At 37.5% G+C, this 22,549-nt stretch overlaps 1 protein-coding gene across 2 annotated transcripts in view; it reads left to right on the top strand.

Moving 5' to 3' along the window:
* Atg4a (autophagy related 4A cysteine peptidase) overlaps positions 1-22,549 on the top strand; it is a 64,503-nt gene that overhangs the window by 965 nt on the left and 40,989 nt on the right. The window contains exon 2 of one of the 2 annotated variants that reach the window (XM_028767455.1): positions 10,497-10,565. The exons of the other annotated variant lie outside the window; for it this stretch is intronic. The gene's annotated coding sequence lies outside the window, so the exon portion shown is untranslated. The remainder of the gene's footprint in view (positions 1-10,496; positions 10,566-22,549) is intronic. 2 annotated transcript variants of the gene reach the window in all.

Genomic DNA, 22,549 nt, shown 5'->3' on the forward strand with positions numbered 1-22,549 from the left:
AGCTTTTTAACATTTTATGTGAATGTGTTTTCTGCCTACATGTGTGTCTGTACACCATGTGAATGTTGGATCCCCTGAGATCTGAGTTACAGACAGTTGTGAGTTGTCATATGTGTGCTGAGAATTGAACCCAGGTCTTCTGGAAGAGCAACCAGTGCTCTTAACCCCTGAACCATCTTTCCAGCCCCCAATGAAATATGTTTTTAACACAGAAATACTAATAAGAACAGAATTTTTTTAAGGGAAGTACTATTTTGCCTAATTGAGATTTAAACTTACTATTTTCTATCATCAAAATTGATTCTAAATGTTCTTTAGTTAATGAAATTTTTATCTTTAGAAAACTCTTTGACAATATTTTTCATGCAGAAATATTGATAATTCATGAATATATTCTTTTAAATACTAATTATTTTATTGCATCTTACTGATTGTGTGACCTGATTCAGCTTCTTGAGTATTGGTACCATAGAGCCTGACTCTCTCTCTCTCTCTCTCTCTCTCTCTCTCTCTCTCTCTCTCTCTCTCTGTCTCCTCTCCTTTCCTCTCTTCTCCTTTCCTCTCCCTCCGTGTGTGTGTGTGTGTGTGTGTGTATACATACATACATGATGCCTGGCATGAGTGTGGAAGTTAGAGAACAACTATTGGGAGTTGATTCTCTCCTTCAAGCATGTGGGGCCTGGAGATTTACCACAGGATATCAGGCTTACTTATGGAACCATCTGGAAGGCCATAAATTCTGATTTTGATTTAAATAGATGTAATCATTTTTCCAGAAAGGTTTTAGATTTATAGAAAAGTTTCAAAGTCTGGTCTAGTGACTCACACCTTTAATCCCAGTTCTTGGGAAGCAGAGGCAGGTGGATCTTTGAGTTTGAGACCAGCCTGATCTACAGAGCAAGTTCTAGGAGAGCCAGGACTACATATAGCAAGACCCTGTCTCAAAACAAATATTGCAAAGATAGTACAGAATTCCCACATATTCTCCACCCAGTCTCACCTTTTCTCCCTATTTTAACAATTTGATTGTGATAACTTATGTACCATAAAATTCAACTGGGGCTAGGGATGCCCAGTAGTAGAGCATTTGTCTCACATGCACAAGGCCTTAGGTTCAATCCTCAGCACTAAAACGAAACAAAATTAAATAAAATAAAATACACTTATTTAAGTATGTTATTAGTAAGTTTTCAGGTTTGTGTAGCTATCCCAACAAATCAGCTGTAGAATGTTTTGATCCTCCCAGTAAAACCTCATGCCCACTTACTGTTAATCTTTATCTCCTGCCCAGACAGCCACTAATGTATTCTTTGTCTATACAAACTTTCCCATTCTGAACATTACACTTAAATGAAATCATGTAATATGTGGCCTTTTGAGTCTGGTTTCTTTCACTCACCATAATAGTTTTGAGACTTAACCATACTGTTGCACATATACGTACTTACTTTTGTTGCCTAATAATATTATACTTTATGGGTAATACATTTTTGGTTATCTACTCACCAACTGATAGAAATTTAGTGTTTTTTTCTAGTTGTTGGCTATTATGACTAATGCTGCTTAGAACATTGATGAGCACATCTTAGTGTGAACATTTGTTTTCTTCTTTTGTTGTAGTTACCTGAAAGTGGAATTCCTGGGTAATAGGACAACTTAGGTTTAATGTTTGAAGAAATTCCAGAACTTTTTCCAAAGCAGCAGAAGCATTCTGTATATGAAGCTTCTCATTGTAACACACCCTCGTGCACATTTGTTATTGACTGGGCTCTTCTTATTATTTTATTTCAGAATCTTTTTATGAGGCCTAGGATGGCTTTAAACTCACAAGCTGCCTGCTTCAATCTCCTAAATGCTAGAATTTTAGATGTGTGTCTTGCCCTTTACAATTATAGCTATTTAAATTGCTATGAAATAATATATGCCAACATTTATGTCATAAGGAGTGGCCAGGAGGAGTAAACATGTTTTTAAGTGCTTATAAGCTATTGGTGTGTGTATCTTTTATACACAAGGAGCTGCTTCTGTGTTTTTTTTTTCCATTTTAAAATTGGGTTGTTGTTTAATTAGTGAGTTGTAAGAATTATTTCCACAGTCTAAATCCAAATCCCTATCAGGTATTTAATGTGCAAATACTTATCACCAACACATAGTCTGTCTTTTCTCCTTTTGCTTTGTTTTATTTTTGTTTGTGTTATTTTGGTTTTTGAGACATGGTCCCACCGTGTAGCCTAAGCTAGTCTCAAACTTGCAATTCTCCTGCTTCTAACCTTCCTAGTTGCTATTACAGGGTGTGCCACAGTGCTCAGCTTTTTTGTTGTCACAATGGTATGTGTTTTGAAGAGAAAGGTTTTGATTTATTTTTCCCAGACAAGGACTCATTCTGTAGTCCAGCCTGGTCTGTCAGTTACTGTGTAGCCCAGGCTTGCAATTCCCCTGTTTCAAGTTCCCCCACATTGCTGTTCCTGGAATTGCTCACCAGGCCTCACTCACATTTTCAAATTTATTCTTTTTCCATTTTTTTTTGATGTTGTACCTAGCTAAGACTGTAAAAATCTAAGATTTCAGTGATTTTTTTTCTCATGTTTTCCTCTGGAAATTTTTTTCCCTTTTGCATTTAAGTCTCTGATTCATTTTGAGTTAGCTAAGATCAATTCTTTTCACATATTCTAGCAGCCTTTGTTGATTTGGTATTTTAACACCCTCTTGTATCATGATCACAATGGATAAGCACACATTGGTCTATTTTAATCGACTGTTTTCCCACACTTTGTTCCAGGTTCATTAATTTACCTGTGGGCAGTGTCCCATCCAAGACAGTGTGAATCACATGGTGTTTCTGTCTCTTTAGAAGCCATTGGCTTGTGACGGTTTCTCAGATTTTGCTTGTTTTGATGATCTTGGTAGTTTTGAAATGCACTTGCTAGGGATTTTGTAGTTTTTAAAAGGTCTATTTTTCTTATGATTGGACTGGGCTATAGGAGCATAGGATTTTAACTGAGCATATTTGTTGCTTGATATATTTGCTTTGCGAGATGTCATGACTTTGTAGGTTAATCACTTCCAACTGAGGGTTAGGTGAAAGATCTTCAACTATACAGGGAAATGGATCTTGGACTACAGAAATAACCTTTCCACTTGTCTTAAAAGTCTAAATCTACAGTTGGAATTGCAGCATGAACTCAAAAAAATGTGTGTTGTAAATTTGTCTATGACTGGGGATATTGTTTCTGTTTTTAACTTTCCTTACAAGGCAGCTATATTATGGGTATAATTTGTATATAATAAATCTCATTGTATTCAGGTATTAAATCAATTTCAATGTACTTGGCTATAAATCCATACTGTTGTGTAACCAACGCCAAAGTCAAGGTATGAAATATTCTACACCTCCCCTAAATAGTCTCATACGCTCCTATTCCCCAGTCACTGTTCTTGATAACTACTACTTGATTTTTTTTCTTGTAAAATTTCTTGTAATTTTTAAGCCCACAATTTAATGATTGTCAGGATTCACAGAGTTAAATTACTACCACCAAAAGCTTGTTTTCAATACCTGCATTTCCTAAAAAGGAAGCTTTGTGTCTATTGTCAGCCATTCTTCCGTCTGCTGCCCTTGCACACACATTTAGTCTATAGGCTTTCATTTTATCAGCATTAATACAAATAAGAAAATAAAAATATATGGTCTTTTTTGGCTCGCTGTTTTCACTTAATATAAACATTTTAAAATGTATACAAATCATAGGTTATCACTGCATTCATTTTATGATTGAATGATAGTCTATTTTATGACAGTAACATACTTCGTATTCATCCATCAGTTTAGGACACTTGGCTTATTATTACCTTTTGTTTCTTTTAAATATGGCTGCTATACTTTGTGTGTAAGTTTCTGTTCAGGCACATACTTTTATTTATCTTGTATACATATTTAGGAGTGGAATTTCTGGATCCATTAAACTCCATTTAACATTTTTAGTAAGTGTCAGGCTCTCCCAAAGTGGTCCACCATTTTATCTTCCTACAATAATATAGTTGGATTAAAACTTTCCTACAATCAACTATACTAATCAATATCGTTCTTTATGTTGTGGGCAGTATAGTGAGTGTGAAGTAGCATTCCCTTCTTTTGATTTGTCCTAGCACCAGAAGTATATAAAGTATCCTGGCCTCCATAATAGCTCAAACAGTATTAGGCATTAAAATGACTTTACTCCAATTTCACTTAGAATTTTGTTTTATACCTTCAGGTTGGATTAAGACAAATTATCAAGTCAGCAGCAAAAGCTAATTTACCAAGCCAGTCAATGCTCAGCAATTGTGATTTAAGGTAGTTTTCATCCTGTTTCAAAATATTAAAATCATTTTTATTTTGCTTTCCACAAAAAGGCAAGATGGACTAAACTTAGCCTTGTAGCTCTAGTTTGCTAATGACCAGTGTAGAGTAAACATGCCCCATATGTAGTAGGTGATCTATCAGTATTTATCCATTTTATTATGAAGGTAGAGTAGGCCTGTTATATTCACAAAAAGACTGGAATTCTGACATTTCACCATAATAATTCATCAAGGAATGTCATGTAATTGCTAGAAATGGCTTAGAAAAAAACAGCACCCAACATACCTCATACTGAGTGATTTTGTGTGCATATTTTTTTTGTTTTATTTTATTTGGAGATGTGGTGGTTAGCTTTGAATTCTGAGTTCCTTGCCACTAATGGAAAGCTCCTTCTTTAAGTCTTGGAAGATAGATGATAAATAGATCTTACAAGAAAAGGTCGTGTCTTTCGTGGTGCTGGCCTCCAGTTATGGAGGAACAATGCCATTGCTGTTTATATTCCATTTTGGGACAAAGGGGCCCTTTTAGGGTCTGGCTTCTTTGCTACTCATGTGATTGGGTGTTCCCTACTGCGTTCTCTGCTGGTCACATAGATTCTGGGTCCTAGAACAAGCAAATTAGCCTTCCAGACTTAAAGCATATGCTAATTATTAACACATAAAGAAAACAAGTATCAGATACTATGTCTCAGGCAATCCATATAGTAACTCCTTGAAGTAGGTACAAGTATCCTTTGGGCCTTGCAGTTTTTAAAATGAAATTTTAAACAAACAAACCAACAAAAACAGGATGGTAGAAGTAAAATAGCATGCCTAGTAAAAATTGGAACTGATATATAAACTCTGACAATGTTTTTAATCCAAAACTCTAACACATGGAGTCCTATAACATATTGATAAATATCGCTGAAGATAGAGTTATATATAAATGCAAACCCCAAATGACACAATAGAAATTCCTGTCAGAGGGCTTTGGGCTGTACCTGCATGACTGTGGAGAAATATCTATACTGTTCTGCTATGGTGCTGCTAGCCACACAGGGCTAGTTAGCACTTCAAATATGTTTAGGAATTGTTTTTTAAATTTTGTTTAATTTAAAATTAAATAGCTTCATAGGGCTATTGGCTAGTGTTTGCCATTTAAGATTGTGTAAAGAGAGATATTTATCCCTCGTTTATTTCTTTCTAGTTATCAACAAACAGTGTACTCAGTGTGACTATGCTTCTGTGGTAACGGTGATAAAACAGTGACACACAATGTGGGAATACCATAGAGGGAGCAAATACATATATAGTTCAACTAACTGCACGACAACAACAGGAATCGGCTTTGAGTTATCTGGCACGAACTTCCTCCGTTCTTACTACTTACTAACTAAGGCCTGAATAAGAAACCCAAGCTTTTTGCAGCTGACTTTCCACTGTTTAGAAATGTAATTTATGTGTCTTATTGTCATTATTTCACAATTGCCATTTACTGAGTTTTAGATGAGATATTTTAATATGGGTTTTGATGCCACTATTAAAAATATCTTGCTATTTTATATCATTGGTCTATTCAAAACATTCCTATCTAAAATCTATTGCATCATAAAGCTGACATACTGCCATAGCAATTTTGATTAGGCATTTTATTTACTACTCTCAATTTTAGCATTCAGACTTTTGTTTCTAGATCATTTACTTTATAAGGAATTTCCTTAATTTATGTTACAAACAATAAAAGGATCACAACAAAATACAAGAACACAAAAGGGATCTCTCTACTCTTCATTAGGTTTACTTCCTTCTCTCCGATGTAGAGAGTCATACTACAGTATCAGATGAGATGGGGCACATTCATGGTATGGCCATAGACTACAACACAATATCAGCACTCAGAAATTGATATTGGAGTATTGCCGTTAGGATAGGAAATGTCCTTCTACCAAGAGGCTCATGTATTGATGGCTTGATCCCTAGTTGTTAGCACTATTGAAGGGTGATTGGATCATGAGAATGAATTCATTAGATGAGTTCATACTGAATGAGTTGTTAGGATGTGGGTCCTGGTCGGAGGAAGACATATGCTTTTGGAAGCCTTATCTCTGCCTCTTCCTGTTTATCCTTTTGCTTTCTGGTTGGTTGCTATGAGGTGAGAATCTTTCCTCTGTTGTGACCTTTCACATGATCTCACATGGGTCTCACCTTAGGCCCATAACAATAGAGCCAGCCAACCGTGAGCTGAAACCTCTGAAATTGAGAGCCAAGGTCAACTGTCTTCCTTTACGTTTCTCTCATGTGTGTGAATAGCTTCAAGGTGTTTGTGGGGTGTGTGTGTATGTGCATTCATGTATGTATGCATTTATATGTGTGGTGTATGTGTATGCACATGTTCATATTCAGGTATGTGTAGGTACACATGCATGCATGTGTTTGCGTATGTGAAGGCCAGAGGTCAATGGCAGTAGCTTTCTTAGTTTCTCCTCCCAACCCCGAGTTTTTTTGAGACAAAGTCTCTTATTGGCCTGGAGCTCATCAATTTGGCTAGGCTGGCTGGCTCTTTATTTAGCACTGGGATGACTGATTGGGCCCAGTGTTTTAGGTGAGTGCTGGGGAATCTGAACTCAGGGCCTCATGCTTGCCTGACTGAGCCATCTCTCCAGCCATTGCATGTTATTTTCACATATATGAATTTGTTTTGTTTAACTAATATTACAACCAGGAATTATTCTGTCAGTATAAAAAATCTCTCCTATACCACCCCTTTATAGTCTTAGTCGTAACATGCATATCCCCTGACAGCTGCTAATTTTTCTTATTTTTTGTCATTATATCTGAATGTTATATATTTTGAGATATAATTTTTAACTTCTCTTGAGACCTCCATTTTAGTTAATGGATTATTTAGAATTAAGATGTTTATTTTCTAATTGTTTGGAAATATTTTTCTTTGGTCCCATTGTTGTTAGACATATATTCTGCATAATTTCAAATATTTTGAATTTGTTCATGTATGCCTTATGACTCAGGACATGGACTTTCTGTGTGAATGTCTCTTAGGAGCTTGAAAATGTATATTCTGCTGTTATTATGTAGAGTTTTCTGTATATCCTAATTATATCTTGTTGGTTTATTATGTCATTCATATTTTTTGCCAAATCTTAGAAGTTTTATGATAATTAGCTTTATTTAGTCATTCCAAAATGTTTGCATATGTCAAAACATATTTTATACCATAAATGTAAAGCGTATGTGCCTGCCAATTCAAAAATAAATTACTTTTTTAAAATGTGGGATTTTTTTTAGCCAATTATATTTTGTGTATTTCTTAAACACTATACTGTTTTTCTTCTCCATCTAGAACTCTAATTGCATGGATATTTAATTTACTTTTACGGTCCCATATGTTCCTGACTCTCTGTTTACTTTTTTCCATTTTTTTCTTCATTGCTCATACTGAATCTTTTGTATCATTCTATCATTAATTTCCCTGACCTACCCCCATCATCTTATTTTGTTCTATTGAGACCATCCAATGAATCTTCAATTTGATTATTATATTTCTCGATTCTAAAAAAAAAAAAAAATGTTAGCCAGGAGATGCTGGTGCCTGGTCTGCAGAGATCTTCCTAGGACAGCCAGGGTTACACAGAGGAACCCTGTCTCAAAACAAAGCAAAGCAATGCAAAGCAAAGCAAAACAAAATAAAAAAGTTGCTTCTTTTTTTGTGCCTTTTATTTCTGTACTGAGACTTTCTACTTTTAAACATTGTTTCTGCAGTATTGAGAATTGCTTGTCTGAAGCATTTTAAGATGGGTGCTTTAAAAATCATTGTTGAATAATTATAATATTTATGTCATCTCCGTATTGGTATCTGTTAAATACCTTTTCTCACTCAAGTTGTTATATTCCTAGTTCTTTGTATTATGAATACCTTTATATTGTATCCTTAAATCATTATATTGTGACTCTGGATCTTATTTCATTCTCCTGTCTTAACAAGCCTACTTTCACACCACTATAGTGGGGAGAAAACAGGGATAGGAGTTAAGTTCTCTCCTTCATGATCCATTAATAGTCAGTGTAGGATTGGGGATGCCATTATTACAAGGCAGGGGTGAAATTTAAGGCCTCTATTGACACTGCACTGATATTAGGAGGAAGGTCTCGACTACCATTATATACTGGAGAATTCATTGATGCCTGGCATGCATGAAAGTACTAGATCATCATTCTGTCTTTCTAAAACTACCCCAGAGAGATAAGTAAGGTAGTATGTAACTAATGCCAGATGAAGGGGAAAGTCTAGCCACCCCGCTTTGTTGATGAGAATTGGGGTTAAATTTCTACTATATTTCACTGGATAATTATTATCTAATAAAAATTTTCTTTATAGGTTGTTACTGTCCTGTCCCTTTGGCTGGAGAAAACTAGCTTTTTGGAAGGATGTTTGTTGTGTGTACGTGCTTGCATGGCTGAGTTGATGACTACTCTGTCACAAGGTTCAGCATGTATTACTAAAGCAGCAAACACATGGAAGTCACTTCCATGTTATTACTTAGGCCCTAAGCAACCAGAATACATTGTTCTTTCTACCTCGCAGAGATTTCAGAGAGATGAATATACTTATTTATGATACTTTGTGGTTTTAGCTGTTTTTAATAAGAGGAACAGGGAAAGGTGAATCTGCTCCATGTTTTATTGGAATCAGAATGTGTAAGTGGTTGCTTAAAGAAAACACTAATGGTGTGTTAGTTATAGGCTCTCTCACTGTGAAAAGAGTAGATAAAATCACTCTGACCCTCATTCCTAATCCCTGACAAGTCTATTTTGTTCCAACTAGCTTGAATGCTTAGATCTTTAGATATCTCACATAAGGGAGAAAAAAGGTGGTCTTTGTCTTTTTATGACATATACATTCTAAATATGTGCATACAAACACGTGTGTACGCACGCGCGTGCGCACACACACAAACACACACACACACATACAATTTTTAAGCATCATGAGTTTCTAATATTTTAAGCACCCCTGAATAGAACTCTCTTTATTTAAGAAACTCAACTCTCCTGACTTGACTTATGTTCTTTGGATATTTTTTATGAGATACGGTCTCACTCTATTGCCCAGGCTGGCCTAGACTCATGGCAGCCGTGTCTCAGCCTTCTGAGTGCTGGGATTACAGGCATTGGCCATCACATCTGGATCCTTTGATTTCTTAAAGTAGATCAGTGGCTGTCAACCTTCCTAAGGCTGCTACCCTTTAATACAGTTCCTCATGTTGCTGTGGTGACCCAACCATAAAATTATTTTCGTTGCTACTTCATAACTTATTTTGCTACTGCTATGGATCATAGGAGGCCCCTGCGGAATGGTCCTTTGATCCTCAAAGGGGTTATGACCTACAGGTTGAGAACCACTGCAGTAGATGAGCTATAATATAATCAGTTTTTTTTTAGTAAGGTCATAATATTGACTCTCATTTTTTATATAATCCTATAAGATCATGATAATCTGATACAAATTTAATATTTTTGTGTGCTTTTGTACTAAATTGACCCAATGTTTGTGCTAGGTCTCTCTGTGTTTGCATATGGGTGCATGTATGGAATTGGTGTGTGTACGCCTGAAGTCAATATTGGTTATCCTTCCTCAGTGGCTCTCTGAGAACCTTTATTTTTTCAGACAAGGTCTCTAACTGAATTTGAAGCTCACAGATGTCTGGCAAGTGAGATGTAGGAATCTGTCTCTGTTCCTCCCTAAGGCTGAGGTTATAGACAAATGCCACTTTGCTTGGCTTTTAACATGAGTTCTGAGTATCAAAACCAAGGTCTTCATGGTATGGGTTAGGCACTTTACCAACAGAGCCATTTCCCTAGACCTACACTTGGATTTTGATTTTTTGACTCTTGTTCCTTTTTGCTGTTTTCAGCCTACATTTGCAAAATTATTCCCCATCTCTTAACTAGATAGGCTCAACAATAAGCTCCTTCAGTGTCTGAAGGGGCTCTTGGGATAGTCTGGATTCATTGTCTCTGGGCCATTTTGTTTGGTTATCTGCGATCTTCACTTCATTATGAGAATTAGAAGTAAGTCACCAAGAACGTAAGCCCCCAGGCTCCTGAAACCAGTTTACCCTATTTTTTCTACTTTTTGCCTTCTATTACTACAGAGCTATCCATTTGGGGGTTGCCTGCTTGGGCTACTGAAAAGAGCAGATGGTGACAGGAAGCACTCTGAGGTAATTCTAGCCTGTATCACTTCCTTTCATCACAGAGAGAAATTCTAAAATGTGAAATAAGAAAAGGCCCACTCTATTTGAGACACTGAAAAGAGCACTTGGGGTATTGACAAAGAGTACAGAGTGAGGAACATTTTAAAATTGCATTAAAGAGGTCATGGTAGATGGCAAAGAATAGAAATGAGAATGGTCTTCAGGGCAGTTACTGTGGAATTCAGACTGCAAGGCTCCCTCTGGTACTCTGTGTACTGCATGGATAGTGCAGAAGCAGTTCAAAGTTCATGTGTGAAATTAACATGATGGTTGTTACATGACTAAAGAAACATCTAAAACTCATAAATGTGGAAAGCAAGCAAGGAAGTTATTAACTGCATTCCCTTTTATGCATCCATTTTCAGTATTTATGGTGTAATTATTTCAACATCTCAGACATGTTAAATTTTGAGTATTGCTGACCCCGACTCAACTGAAGTGCAAGGTATTTGTAGCAAACTCTGAAATCTAAGTTCAGCTTCCATTGGCCACAGCCAGGTACACATTTTATAATTTCTTCAACATTATGTAATGGAACACTTTCCTATTAGTTTTCTTATTAGATGTTCACTGCAGAACCAGGAAGTATTATCAACATTTTATGGAGCAGTCATCTCAAAATTTCTAAGAGTGGCCCAAGAGGACATGACTATAACAGGCAGACCAAAAAATAGAATCTAGCTCTTTGGCTTCCTAGGTCAACACTCTAATCAGTCTACTCGATTTTCTTTCTGTACTATTTAGGGAGCAAATTTGTTTAATAAATACGCTTTAGCACTTTAAAAATCTAAAGACTTTGTTTCCACAGGAATTGATTTATAAATTGGGTAGCTCTAAGCCACAAGAGGCTTCAGCTTCACAGACTGGTGTGAAAGGATGTAAGAAAAAGTCAATGTTTGACTGATTGCAATGGAATTAAAGCCCTGGGAGATTAGTGATAGTTTCTAGTTAGTAAATTCCCTTAGTGATTTGGTTAAAATTAAATTTCATTTTCCTGTTTATACTGTTGGAGCTTGGTTTGCTGAGGTATATGCATCTGTATATGTGGGTATATGTGTGTGTGAGAGTATACATATGTGTGTGCCCTTGTGTATGGAGACTAGAGGACAACCTTAGGGATCATCTTCAAACACATTGCCTGCCTCCTTTGAGACAGGGTCTGTCACTGACTGGGCACTCACTAACTAGGCGAAAAGAGGCTGGCCAGATCCCCAGGGATCTTCCTTTCTCTGCTTCCCCAGTGTTGGGATTACAAATTGAATTGCCACACATGGTAATTTTTCACATGTGTTTGAGGCATCAAGCTCAGGTCCTCTTGTTTTCAAGACCACGTGCTTGACTAATGGAGCCATCTCCTAACCCCTCCTACCAGCATTTTATTAAAGAACAAATTCAATATATTTCCTTGATAAAGACCAAGTGATGCTGTGATAGGAAAATATGCAATAAAGCCATGGTTTCACAGTCAAATTATGTCTACAAATATAGCTAGGGTTTTAGAATGATATAAATGGAAAGATCTCATAATTAAATTTATCAATAACATCTGAAGTTCCTAAGTACTTGCATTTAGATTTGATGTATATGTATACAGGAGGATAGAATAAATTTATTATGTTTTAATTTCTGAAATGGATAAAGAATAATGTTAATGTAATTTTTATGGAAGTAAATCTAATATAGAAACTTAGCATTTTGTTTTTTCTTATAAAGTTATATCTAAAAAGACTAAAGGATAATTTTTATATAAATGTATAGATTTTAATTTTTTCCTTTTATTGAAAATAGTTACTTTTCTCATATAATGCATCCTGATTATAGTTCCTCCTCCCTCTACTCCTTTCCACCTTCCCTCCCATCCTGATCCACTCCCTTTTTGTCGCTCCTTAGGAAAAGAACAGGCTTCTAAAAGATAACAGCAAAACATAACATAAAAACAAAAATCATCACATCAAAGTTGCACAAGGCAAATCAACAGAAAGACCTGGTACAGGCCCATGTTGCACACACACACACACACACACACACATGGGACCTGGTACAGGCCCATGTTGCCTATGATGGCCCTGTGCTTGCTGCTTAAGTCTCTGGGTGTCCATATGAACATTACTCAGTTGCTTCAGAGGGACTTGTTCTCTTGGTGTCCTCTATCCTCTCTGGCTCTTACACTCTTTATACCTCCTCTTTCATGAGGTTTCCTGATTTATGGTAGGAGGGATTTTATGGAGACATCCCACTTAGAACTGAGTGGTCCAAGGTCTGTCTGTCTGTCTGTCTGTCTGTCTCTCTTCTCTCTTTCTCTGTGCTTCTGTCTTTGGGTAATGTCTAGTTGTGGGTCTCTGTGTTTGTTTCCATAGGCTATGGGAGGAAACTTCTCTGATGATGGCTGAATAAGGCACTGATGAGTACAGCAGACTATCATTAGGAGTCATTGTACTGTTACTTTATTTCTTTTTAAGACAAGTAGTATTTAGTTTTACCCTAAGACTCTGATCTCTGTTTTTTTTTTTTTTTTTTTTTTGGTCATTTAAGTAGTGTCGGTATGCATTTCACCTTGTAGAGTGGGCCTAAAGCCAAATCAGACATTGATTGGTGACTCCTACAAGTTCTGTGTCTGCCCTAACATATTTTGTAGGCAGAACAAATTGTAGATGGAAGGGTTTGTGGCTGGGTTGTTATTTATGTTTCTCTTTCAATAGCCTAAAAAGTTCCTTCCCCTTCCAAAGACACTAGAAGATGAGTTCTGTGTACTCACCAGCTCGACCTCTATATTCAGTGAGTTGTGTGTGTGTTTCCTTCAGCAATGGGGCTGTCAGGGTGTGGTGCACAACCTATTGTCTTGGCCTGGATTGTTTGGGGATTTCCATGGGACCCCTTTGGCCAATGACTCAACTGTATGTAACCCAGTCCTGGTACTGGAAGCTTACTTTGGTGACAAGAGATGGATAGTTGAGACTCCATCTCTCCTGTTATTTTGAGACTTTATTAGAATTGCCTTCATATATATTTTAGGAAGTCCCCACTGCACTGAGTTTCCATACTACACTTCAAATGTTTCAGTATATATATATTTTTTAAAGCAATCTTGCTATGTAGCCAAGGCTTTCCTGGAACTTGCTTTGTAAACAAGGATATCCTTGAAATTATGATGTAACCCAGTTTATGCTTGAATTTGTGGTGATCTTGATTCAGTCTCTCAGGTGCTGGGACTCTAGGTATGTACCACACTAAGTACACAACTCTTAAATGTTTAGATCAATGAAATTTTATGTGTGTAAATACCACCAAAATCAAGATATAGTCATTTCCAGCCACTTAGGGAGTTCTATTTTTTCTTCCTAGTGAAGACCTTCTCCTGAGGTAGCAACTGTTTTGATTTCTATAATATATTCATTTTGCTTGATTTAACCTTTATTTACGTAGAATCCCCTTGTACTTACTCTTTTGTACCTGGTTTCTTTTGCTTAACATAATATCCATCATCTTGTTGTTTCACTGCTGTGCAATATTCTCTGTATGATAGATCACATTTTAAAATTCATTCCTCCATTGATGGATTTTTATTTATTCCTAAGTTTATGATATTGTAAATTACAGCTGTTGTAAACATTTTAAACTGCATTTTTTTTGTTGACACGAGCATTGACTTCTTGGAACTAAATCTAAAAGAAGAATTGTTGAAGTATATTTAATTCAGCATTCTTTTAGGAATGTCTGAAGGAACTTTTGTTTGGACGTCTTATAAGAAGACATACTTTTTGAAGAATCATAGTTAAAGATGAAACTTTCTTTGTTTTCTTTAGGAGTTTGAGATTCTCTTCCTGGCAGATTTTGAGAACATTTTTCTTTGGCCAGTGACCTGAATCTTTCATGCTTGTGGGTAGCTATTTCTTTTCCTGGTGTCTGGTACATCCTGTACACATTAGGGATAAGGAGACATTTACCTCCAAGCTCTATCTTTTTGGTATACGGTCAAATTGTCTTGGACAACATGGTTCATATAATAATAAAATAACAATTAAACCAAGTTTACTTTATAGAACTTTGCCTTGGGATCAGCTTGGAATGCATCTTTAATTTTGAAAGTGAAGGCACACTTTATGTAATACCCAAACTTGCCTTTGGCAACTTACTTTTACATTATTTCAATGGTTAAGAATTTTAAAACATCATATGTCTACTGGCAACATTTTCTAATGAAGTGTTACATTGAAAGGCTATGGGGAAAATTCCTGTGGTCTGGGAGAAGGTGGAGGTGGTTGTAAATGAGCATAAAACTGGGAAAGTGCTCAAAAAGAGGAAAACAGTTTCTGGAAAACACTCTACTTCTGAGGTGGTCTAACAATTAGCATGTTACCAGAGGGACCAGAGGGAGACCACCCTTAACCATTTTCATGACACAATCTTTAAAAACAAGAACACCACATGTCTTTGTCTCCCTGGCTTTGTTTTCTTAACAAACAGCATTTGATCAGTGGTGAATAGTAAAAAAAAAAAAAAAATGACGTGGGGATTTTTAAATGGATGATGACTTGATATACTACTTCTGTAATTTTTAAAATTTCTGTATATAGTTACAGAGGTATTAGAAATCCTTCAGAGGCTCCATGAAGCCTCAGTGAAGTCCAAAAATGCTTATTAAAGCTGCTGAGATCAGCATCTTCTTGTGCTGAGTGTTTTCATAGCCTCAACACTTGCCAGTCCCTGCATGATGTCACTATTAATGTTTCCCTCTCCCTCACCCTATCTTTCACCTCCTCCTGCCTCTCTCCATTTCTTCTTCATTCCCTTTGGCCTCAGAGCTGTCAGTGTTTGCTTGGTTCAAGTTTCTCTCTCTCTCTCTCTCTCTCTCTCTCTCTCTCTCTCTCTCTCTCTCTCTCTCTCTCTTTCTCTCTGTGTGTTGCATGTAAGATGTCCATGTTTTTGTTGCTGTGTTCAGGTGAGTGAATGCAGGTGGTGAGTATATACATGGGTGTGCATGCATATGGACACCGGAGGTTGGTTGGTGTTTGGTGTCTACCCCCAACCAATCTGCACTTTATTTTTTGAGGAGGGTCTCCCACTGAACCTGAACTCCTGCCTCTCTCCATTTCTTCTCCATTCCCTTTGGCCTCAGAGCTGTCAGTGTTTGCTTGGTTCAAGTTTCTCTCTCTCTCTCTCTCTCTCTCTCTCTCTCTCTCTCTCTCTCTCTCTCTCTCTCTCTCTCTGTTGCATGTAAGATGTCCATGTTTTTGTTGCTGTGTTCAGTTGGCTAAGATGGCTTGCCTATGCATTCCAGAGAACTAACTGTCTCCACTGCCCAGCACTGGAATTACATGAGCATGCCACTGCACCCAGATTTTATGTGTGTGCTGCACATCTGAACTCAGGATCTCAGGCTTGTGCAAGAAGCCCTTTACCAATGAGAAATCTCCCTCTGGCTCTGGTCCACACTTCTTTATCCTCTAGCATCTTTTCCTTGCTCAGTTTGCTGAACTCTCCTTTCTTTTACTGCCATCTTTCTTTTCAAAGATCCCTCTAAGCCCCAAACTGGCTTATACAAACTACATTTATGCATCCTTTGGCCCAGGTATATTTTTCATCATACTGTATGCAAATTAACTTTTTATTTCTCATACCCAGAGGTATGCTTTATTTCCAGGGTTTAGCCTAACACTTGGTAGGTGCTGATTAAAGGTTAACACTGATGTTTAGATGAATGTATCAACCAACTTATTTTTTTTTGACATAGGGTCTCATGCAGTTGAGAGTGACCTCAAGCTTGATATATAGGCAAGACTGATCAAATTCCTAATCCTTCAGATTCAATCTCCTAAATACTGGGATTACAGGCATTCACTACTATATCTGGCCTTTTAGACCCTTTTAGACCCTTAGTATTTGGTAAACATTTGATTAACTTTAGGTATGGTACTTGTAAAGCTTTATGACCAGAGCTACAGTACCAGCGATTTTACAGACTTAATTTTAACATAGAGATACATTTGATATATTTAATACACAAGATGTCCACAAATAGCAGTAATCTAAAATACAAAGGGCTTGGTGCCATAAAGGAGATATAAATAAAACGAATTTAAAAGAGAGAGCTTTCCCGGATTTCTTGTTGAGAAAATTAATGGGGAAAACTAGAAAGTAACATTTGAGACAAGAAATTAAGGGCAGATGAGACAGGGATAACTGAAGATGGGGATCTCTCATGTATCATGCAGTTTATCTGCGGCCAAAGAGAGCAGATGTTATGAAGTAGTAATGAGAAGTAGGAAGCAACTGGAACTGTGAGAAGTACCCCTGTTGGAGAAGCACTAAATACTAAGCTGATGCGTTTGTGTTTGTTTTCTCTTAGGTGGCATAGCCTTAGAAAACTGAGACATTTTGTTTTAAAGCTTAGTGACATTAGCAGAGATCCTTTAAAATTAACCTGTCACTGAACTATTTTAGGTATACTTAGGAAATCATTATAGGCAATTACTATAGAGAGTAGTATAGAAAACTCCATAGCCTCTTGCTCTTTGACTTTTCACATCATTCCTTTTTCAGTGAAAACTTGCATGAAGTAACAGACCACATGACCAATATAATTTAAGAAGTGAAAATTGAAATTGACAAGGGCAAGAGACGCTACCAAGATAGAAATGCCTTATAAAAATGCAGAAACATATAAAACGATGTTTGCTTAGGAACCATTTTCAAAACATTGCCTTTAGCTGTCTGGAAAATTCTAGATACAGTATATGAATTGTACTGCTGGTATTTATTACTTTTGGGGTAGCTTTTAGGTCATTTCCAGTTAAATATAACTATAGTCTTCTAACTCAGTGTGTCTACATCCCCTACAAGCAGTGAGTACTGCATTCCTGTTTGTTTTATGGCATCTGGTTTCCAGCCATGTAAAGTCAGGCCTTGAACATTATAGGCCTCAATTATTGGAACAACATTTTTATTTTTATTGGTCTCTGTGTACCTTGGTTATAGTTTATATCATACGAGCAGCAGAGCATAGTAAGAATACTGGTTGAAGAATAAGAAACTTGGTTTGAGTCCTGTTGACTAGCCTTTGGCAGTTGTATCACCTCCACTAAGACTATATTCTTTCCTCGCTAAGATGGAAATAGTGGTTCTTGCCCTGTCTTTCTAAAGGGTCCATGTCCAGGATTACATTCAAGTACTGTAAAAACTGCCAATGGCTTTACCAAGAGTTGAGCTGCACTGGCTAGCTTTACAGTTCATGATGCAATCCCATCTTACCTCTCTTATCTTACATTTCAATATTGTTCAAGATTGAACCTAGTCTTCAATCGTATACACGTAGTGTTCTACTCATCTTGAGTATTTTCTTCTTTCATCTCTGTTAAATTCAATCAAAAAAATAAACACCAGGTCAAAGTTAATCCCACTTGATTTCCCTTTTGTTGAATTTTGACAACACAGTCTTGTCAATTCTTGCCTTGTGAGTTGCCTTATCTCTCTCACATAGTCTCAAATTATTTTATGATACTTAACCAGTTCACTTGACACTTAGTGAATATTTGTGAGGCTTTTTTTCCTGTTTGCTCTGTGTTTCTGTGTACCAAGTTCAGAACTCATTAATTATTAGTTCATTTACTTCAAAATTTACATACAGACTATCTTAATAGAGACATATGACCTCATCTTTTTTCAGGACTTGAAGTACTCCTACTGTCAGTTCATTCTACCCCACTTCCTCCAGAACCACAGAAGAGCCCTTAGGATAGAACTGCTTATGATAACTTTTTGAGGTGATGGAACTATTTGATATCTATCTACCCCACACAGTAGTTATTAGGTATGGTTCTTGAGTGGCTGAAATTTAGCTTAGTGATAGGAACTGTTTTTTTTTATTTTTGAGATAAAGTCTCTTTATATGGCCCTGGTTGTCCTAGAACTAGCTCTATAGACCAGGCTGGCCTCTAACTCACAGAGATTTGCTTACTTCTGCCTCCTGATTTCTGGGGGTTAAAGCTGTGTACCCCCACGACCCAGCTGAAGAACTGACTTTTAATTTGGTGCTGAAGCTTGAACTCAGAGGCTCCTATCTGCTGGGCATGCACTTTATCATTTACTTAGCTACACTTCAAACCTCTTCATTTTTAAAATTGCTTTTAATTTTAAAAGGCACGTGTAGCTAGTGGCTACTATATTGGACAAGTGGCATTCTAATCGTTTTGGTCATCACATTATGACAAATACATTTTATATTACAATCTAGTTCATGTAAATATATGCAAGTTTTGTAAAATACTATAACCAGCATACTGTAAACCCCTCTGTGTTATTCTATATATTTCACTTCTTCAGGGATTTTTGGTGTTGTTGTGTGTGTTTGTGTGTGGGGGGCATATGTCTTATAGGCTTTTGTGTATATAGAAGTGAGGAGGATATTTGATTTTCTCTCTATTGCTGTCTGTCTTATTCTCTTGTCAGAAAAGTCAGGCAGGGAAAGGATGTGAGTAAAGAGGGGACATGGTCCGTGCAGAGGTCAGCAGAGACTGGGGGAGACCAGAGTAACCAATAAACCCAGGCAGAAGGAGATGAAGGCACATTCTAGGATGTGCTAGCCCTTTGGTGTTCTGGAGTTTTCTCCTGACTTTTAGGCTTTCGCAAACAACCTGACATCTGCTGCACTTCTTTTTAAAATTCCTTTGTAGGTGGGCTTCTCCTCTCTTCGACCCTGGCACCCATCCCTCTGAATCCAAGCTCTTGTGGCTATGCCAAGCCTATTACCCAGCAGCCCACTCCTGTATTTGTCAGTGTCTCATCACTCCCACTTGAAAACTCCAAGTTATTTTTGAGTCTGTGAATTTCGCCTACCCCACCCTGCATTCAGTTGCTTACCAAGTCCATTCAGTGTTTCCTCAACCAGGAAGTTCCTCCCTTCCACATTACAAGCTTCTATCTTATTGCCATTGTTCAGCGTGTGCTATATGAGAAACAGATGGGCATTTTTTAAAATATCTTTCTACCAAATCAGAATTTCTTGAACAACAACAAATTTATCAGTTATACTGATAGCCTGCTAGCTATAGTTTGCCAAGTGGCCCTGGTTTCATTACTAATTCTAAGTCTAATTACTAATATTAAATCTCAGATCACGGATCACATCAAGCAGTAATTCTGCCTTTATGTGCGAAGGTTATAGAATAGCTATAGAAGGGTTAAAAAGGCTGGAGCAGAGTTCAAGGGCTTCAAAACAGCCTCACTGGAGACAGGTAGAGGAGCAGAGCAGATGTAAAGAACAGTCATCCCCTCTGCAGTAAGGTAAGGTACCCAGACGAGAGCTGTTGAAGCTGAGCTGGAGGGCAGCAGGGTTGAGCTGCAGTGTTTGTAAGCCAGACTGAGTTGAACTACAGAGGCAAGGAGCAGGAGCAGGTCCAGACAGACTAACAGATGTATGGGAAACAATTTGAATAGCTGTAGGGAACAAGCTGATCTGAAGCCCTGGGGACAGTCACGAGTTCCTGTTAGTCCCTGAATAAACATGCTGAGTGGTCAGAGAGCAGGTCTCTGGGGGCTATTGTCATCGCGGATGAGGTGTCGTTCAGGGTCCATGTGCAGGTGGTGTACATATTCTGGTGAGTTTGGTAAGTTCTTGGGCCTATCTTTTCTTGATATGTATGTTCATATAGTTTTAGTATGTTCATATAGTCCAAGCTTACCAGTTTGTAAATATTATGTTTGTACTTTCAGGAAAAAAATATTAGTCTGTGCTTCATAGGTGGTGCTGGACAGGTACTGATGTCCATGTGCGTAATGGAATCTGGAGTTATCTTGACTGTGCATCTGTGCTCAAACTCAAACCATATGCTACTTGTAAAATGGAGTCAATCAGGACAAGGCAGACTGAAAATCACTGTTGTATACAATATGAAGTAACTTAGAGAAGGGCATAGCTTTATCTTGGCAGCCATATCAAGCTCTCTTGTCACCTTTCTTAAATTTGAAAAGGTCCATTCATCCCTAGTTGGGCCTGTGTTCTTCCTTTTTCCCACCTTCTACCGTACTCTCCTTTCTATGTTCTACATCCTGCTGTTATCTGATTCCAGAACCATCTTCCCTTGTAGATTAAAAAGCTCTGAAGGACCAATACTGTATCTTACTAATTTTTCCCTCATGTCTAGCACACAGTAGGTACCCTGTAAAGTTTATGGGATGAACTATGAATGGTTATTCAGGTGTGTGTGTGTGTATTTGTGTGTTTTTTCTCCAGTGAATGTATTGGGTTTGAAGATGTGACCTACCAGTACTATGTTAACTACGAATGTATTGCTCTGGACGCTGATTTGGAACCAGCAGTCCTTGCTTGGAGTTAGAAAGGGAACCCACAGGGAGCTAACCTCTATTACAAATTCCTCCTGGCCCTGAGATTCTGTGGCCTTTTAACTTTAACTTTACTTTAAAGATAAAGACCCTGTGGTATTTTTTTTTTAGCACAAAGTTCACAGTATCTTAAAGCCTTGTTTTGTAAATGTCTTTGTTAATCTTTCTCTCTCTCTCTCTCTCTCTCTCTCTCTCTCTCTCTCTTGTTTTTCAAGGCATTTTTTTTCATTTACTTGGAATTTTCTAAAATAACCCTGAGAAAATATAGTCAATCCTTGGGAAAAGTATGACGTCAGCAAAAATGGCAGAGCAAGGGCCTCTGAATATTTGCTCCTTAATGGCAATGAAAAACAAAAACAAAAGCAAAAGCAAAAAAACAACTGGCAGTGTGTGTCACACTCCACAAATTTCTTCACAACTCCATAAATAAAAAGGCTTGTACCAATACAGGGGCCTTGATCTAAGAAAACAAGCAACATGTTGGAAGAAGGGCTTTTTCTGTGTTTTAACTTGTCCCCCTCCCATCTTTGGACTACTACTTCGTAGCTATAATAGCCTTGAAAATCACCACTTCCAGACACAGGAAATCCAGTTGCCTAACAGCCGCTATGGCCCCTTTATAGTTTCAGTTGTAGAGACCTATGGCCAGGTCATCTGTCTAGTTGTTCCTTGGAAGACCCCACTTATAAGTCTTATGTATTTGATACTGACTGTGGGTTGCAGAAAGCCTTTTACCCAGGGTGTTGTTTTTAAAACCATTAGACACAACTTCTCAGTCGCCTGAAGCAATAGCTAACATTTCCAGCTAACTAACCAGAAAACATCCAAGGAAAAACAGACGGATTAAGATACCTTGAGGATTTCTAAAAAGCATTAGATAGTCCCGAGAATCTAGAAAACATGTATATACAGGAGGCTGTTGCATTTCCAAGGCTGTGTACGTGTTCAGGGCACATGATTCTCATTCTTGACCTTTACCAAGCAGACAATGGAAGATATCTCCTGGCTGGGTTGGAGGCAAAGACATGCCCCAACATGTATATAGAGATCCTTGGTTTAGGATGGGAGGCATTTTGGTTCTGGAAGTTAAAGGAAATCCTGGTTTAATCATTAAACTAACTCGGTAGAGACGTCAGTACAATAATTATTCTAACGTAATATGTAACAATGTGGAGTTTTTTTTTTCCTTAGGGCGAGTAGCCATTAATTCTGGACTACCAAACTGCAGGTTTGTATCTCTGCCTTTGAACAGCCTGCAAAAATAGGACTTTATAAGCTTGATATTTGATTTGTTAAATTTGAAAGGCTAGCCAAATGTAGTTTGCGAAGTGAGAAGAACTGAAGTGGTTTCTGTTAGTCCAGAGTAATTGTGTCAGAAATGAGAGGTTTTTTTTTTTTTGTCACCACCTCAACCACTTGTCAGGTAGCTTTGTCTTTTGTCTCAGTTCTTCTGGTGTTGGACCTAGTCTCTTCCTTTCTCAGGCCCACTTAGACATAGTGCCACTGCCACTCTCGTCTTCTGTGTGTTCTATATGTGCAGGCTTGTTTCAGGACTTACTGAGGATAGACACACTGCATTCTGGGAGTCTTCTAAGAGGAGAAAGGATACAAAT

The sequence above is a fragment of the Grammomys surdaster genome, unplaced genomic scaffold (assembly GCF_004785775.1).
Source record: "Grammomys surdaster isolate TR1022 unplaced genomic scaffold, NIH_TR_1.0 173, whole genome shotgun sequence".
Taxonomy (NCBI): domain Eukaryota; kingdom Metazoa; phylum Chordata; class Mammalia; order Rodentia; family Muridae; genus Grammomys; species Grammomys surdaster.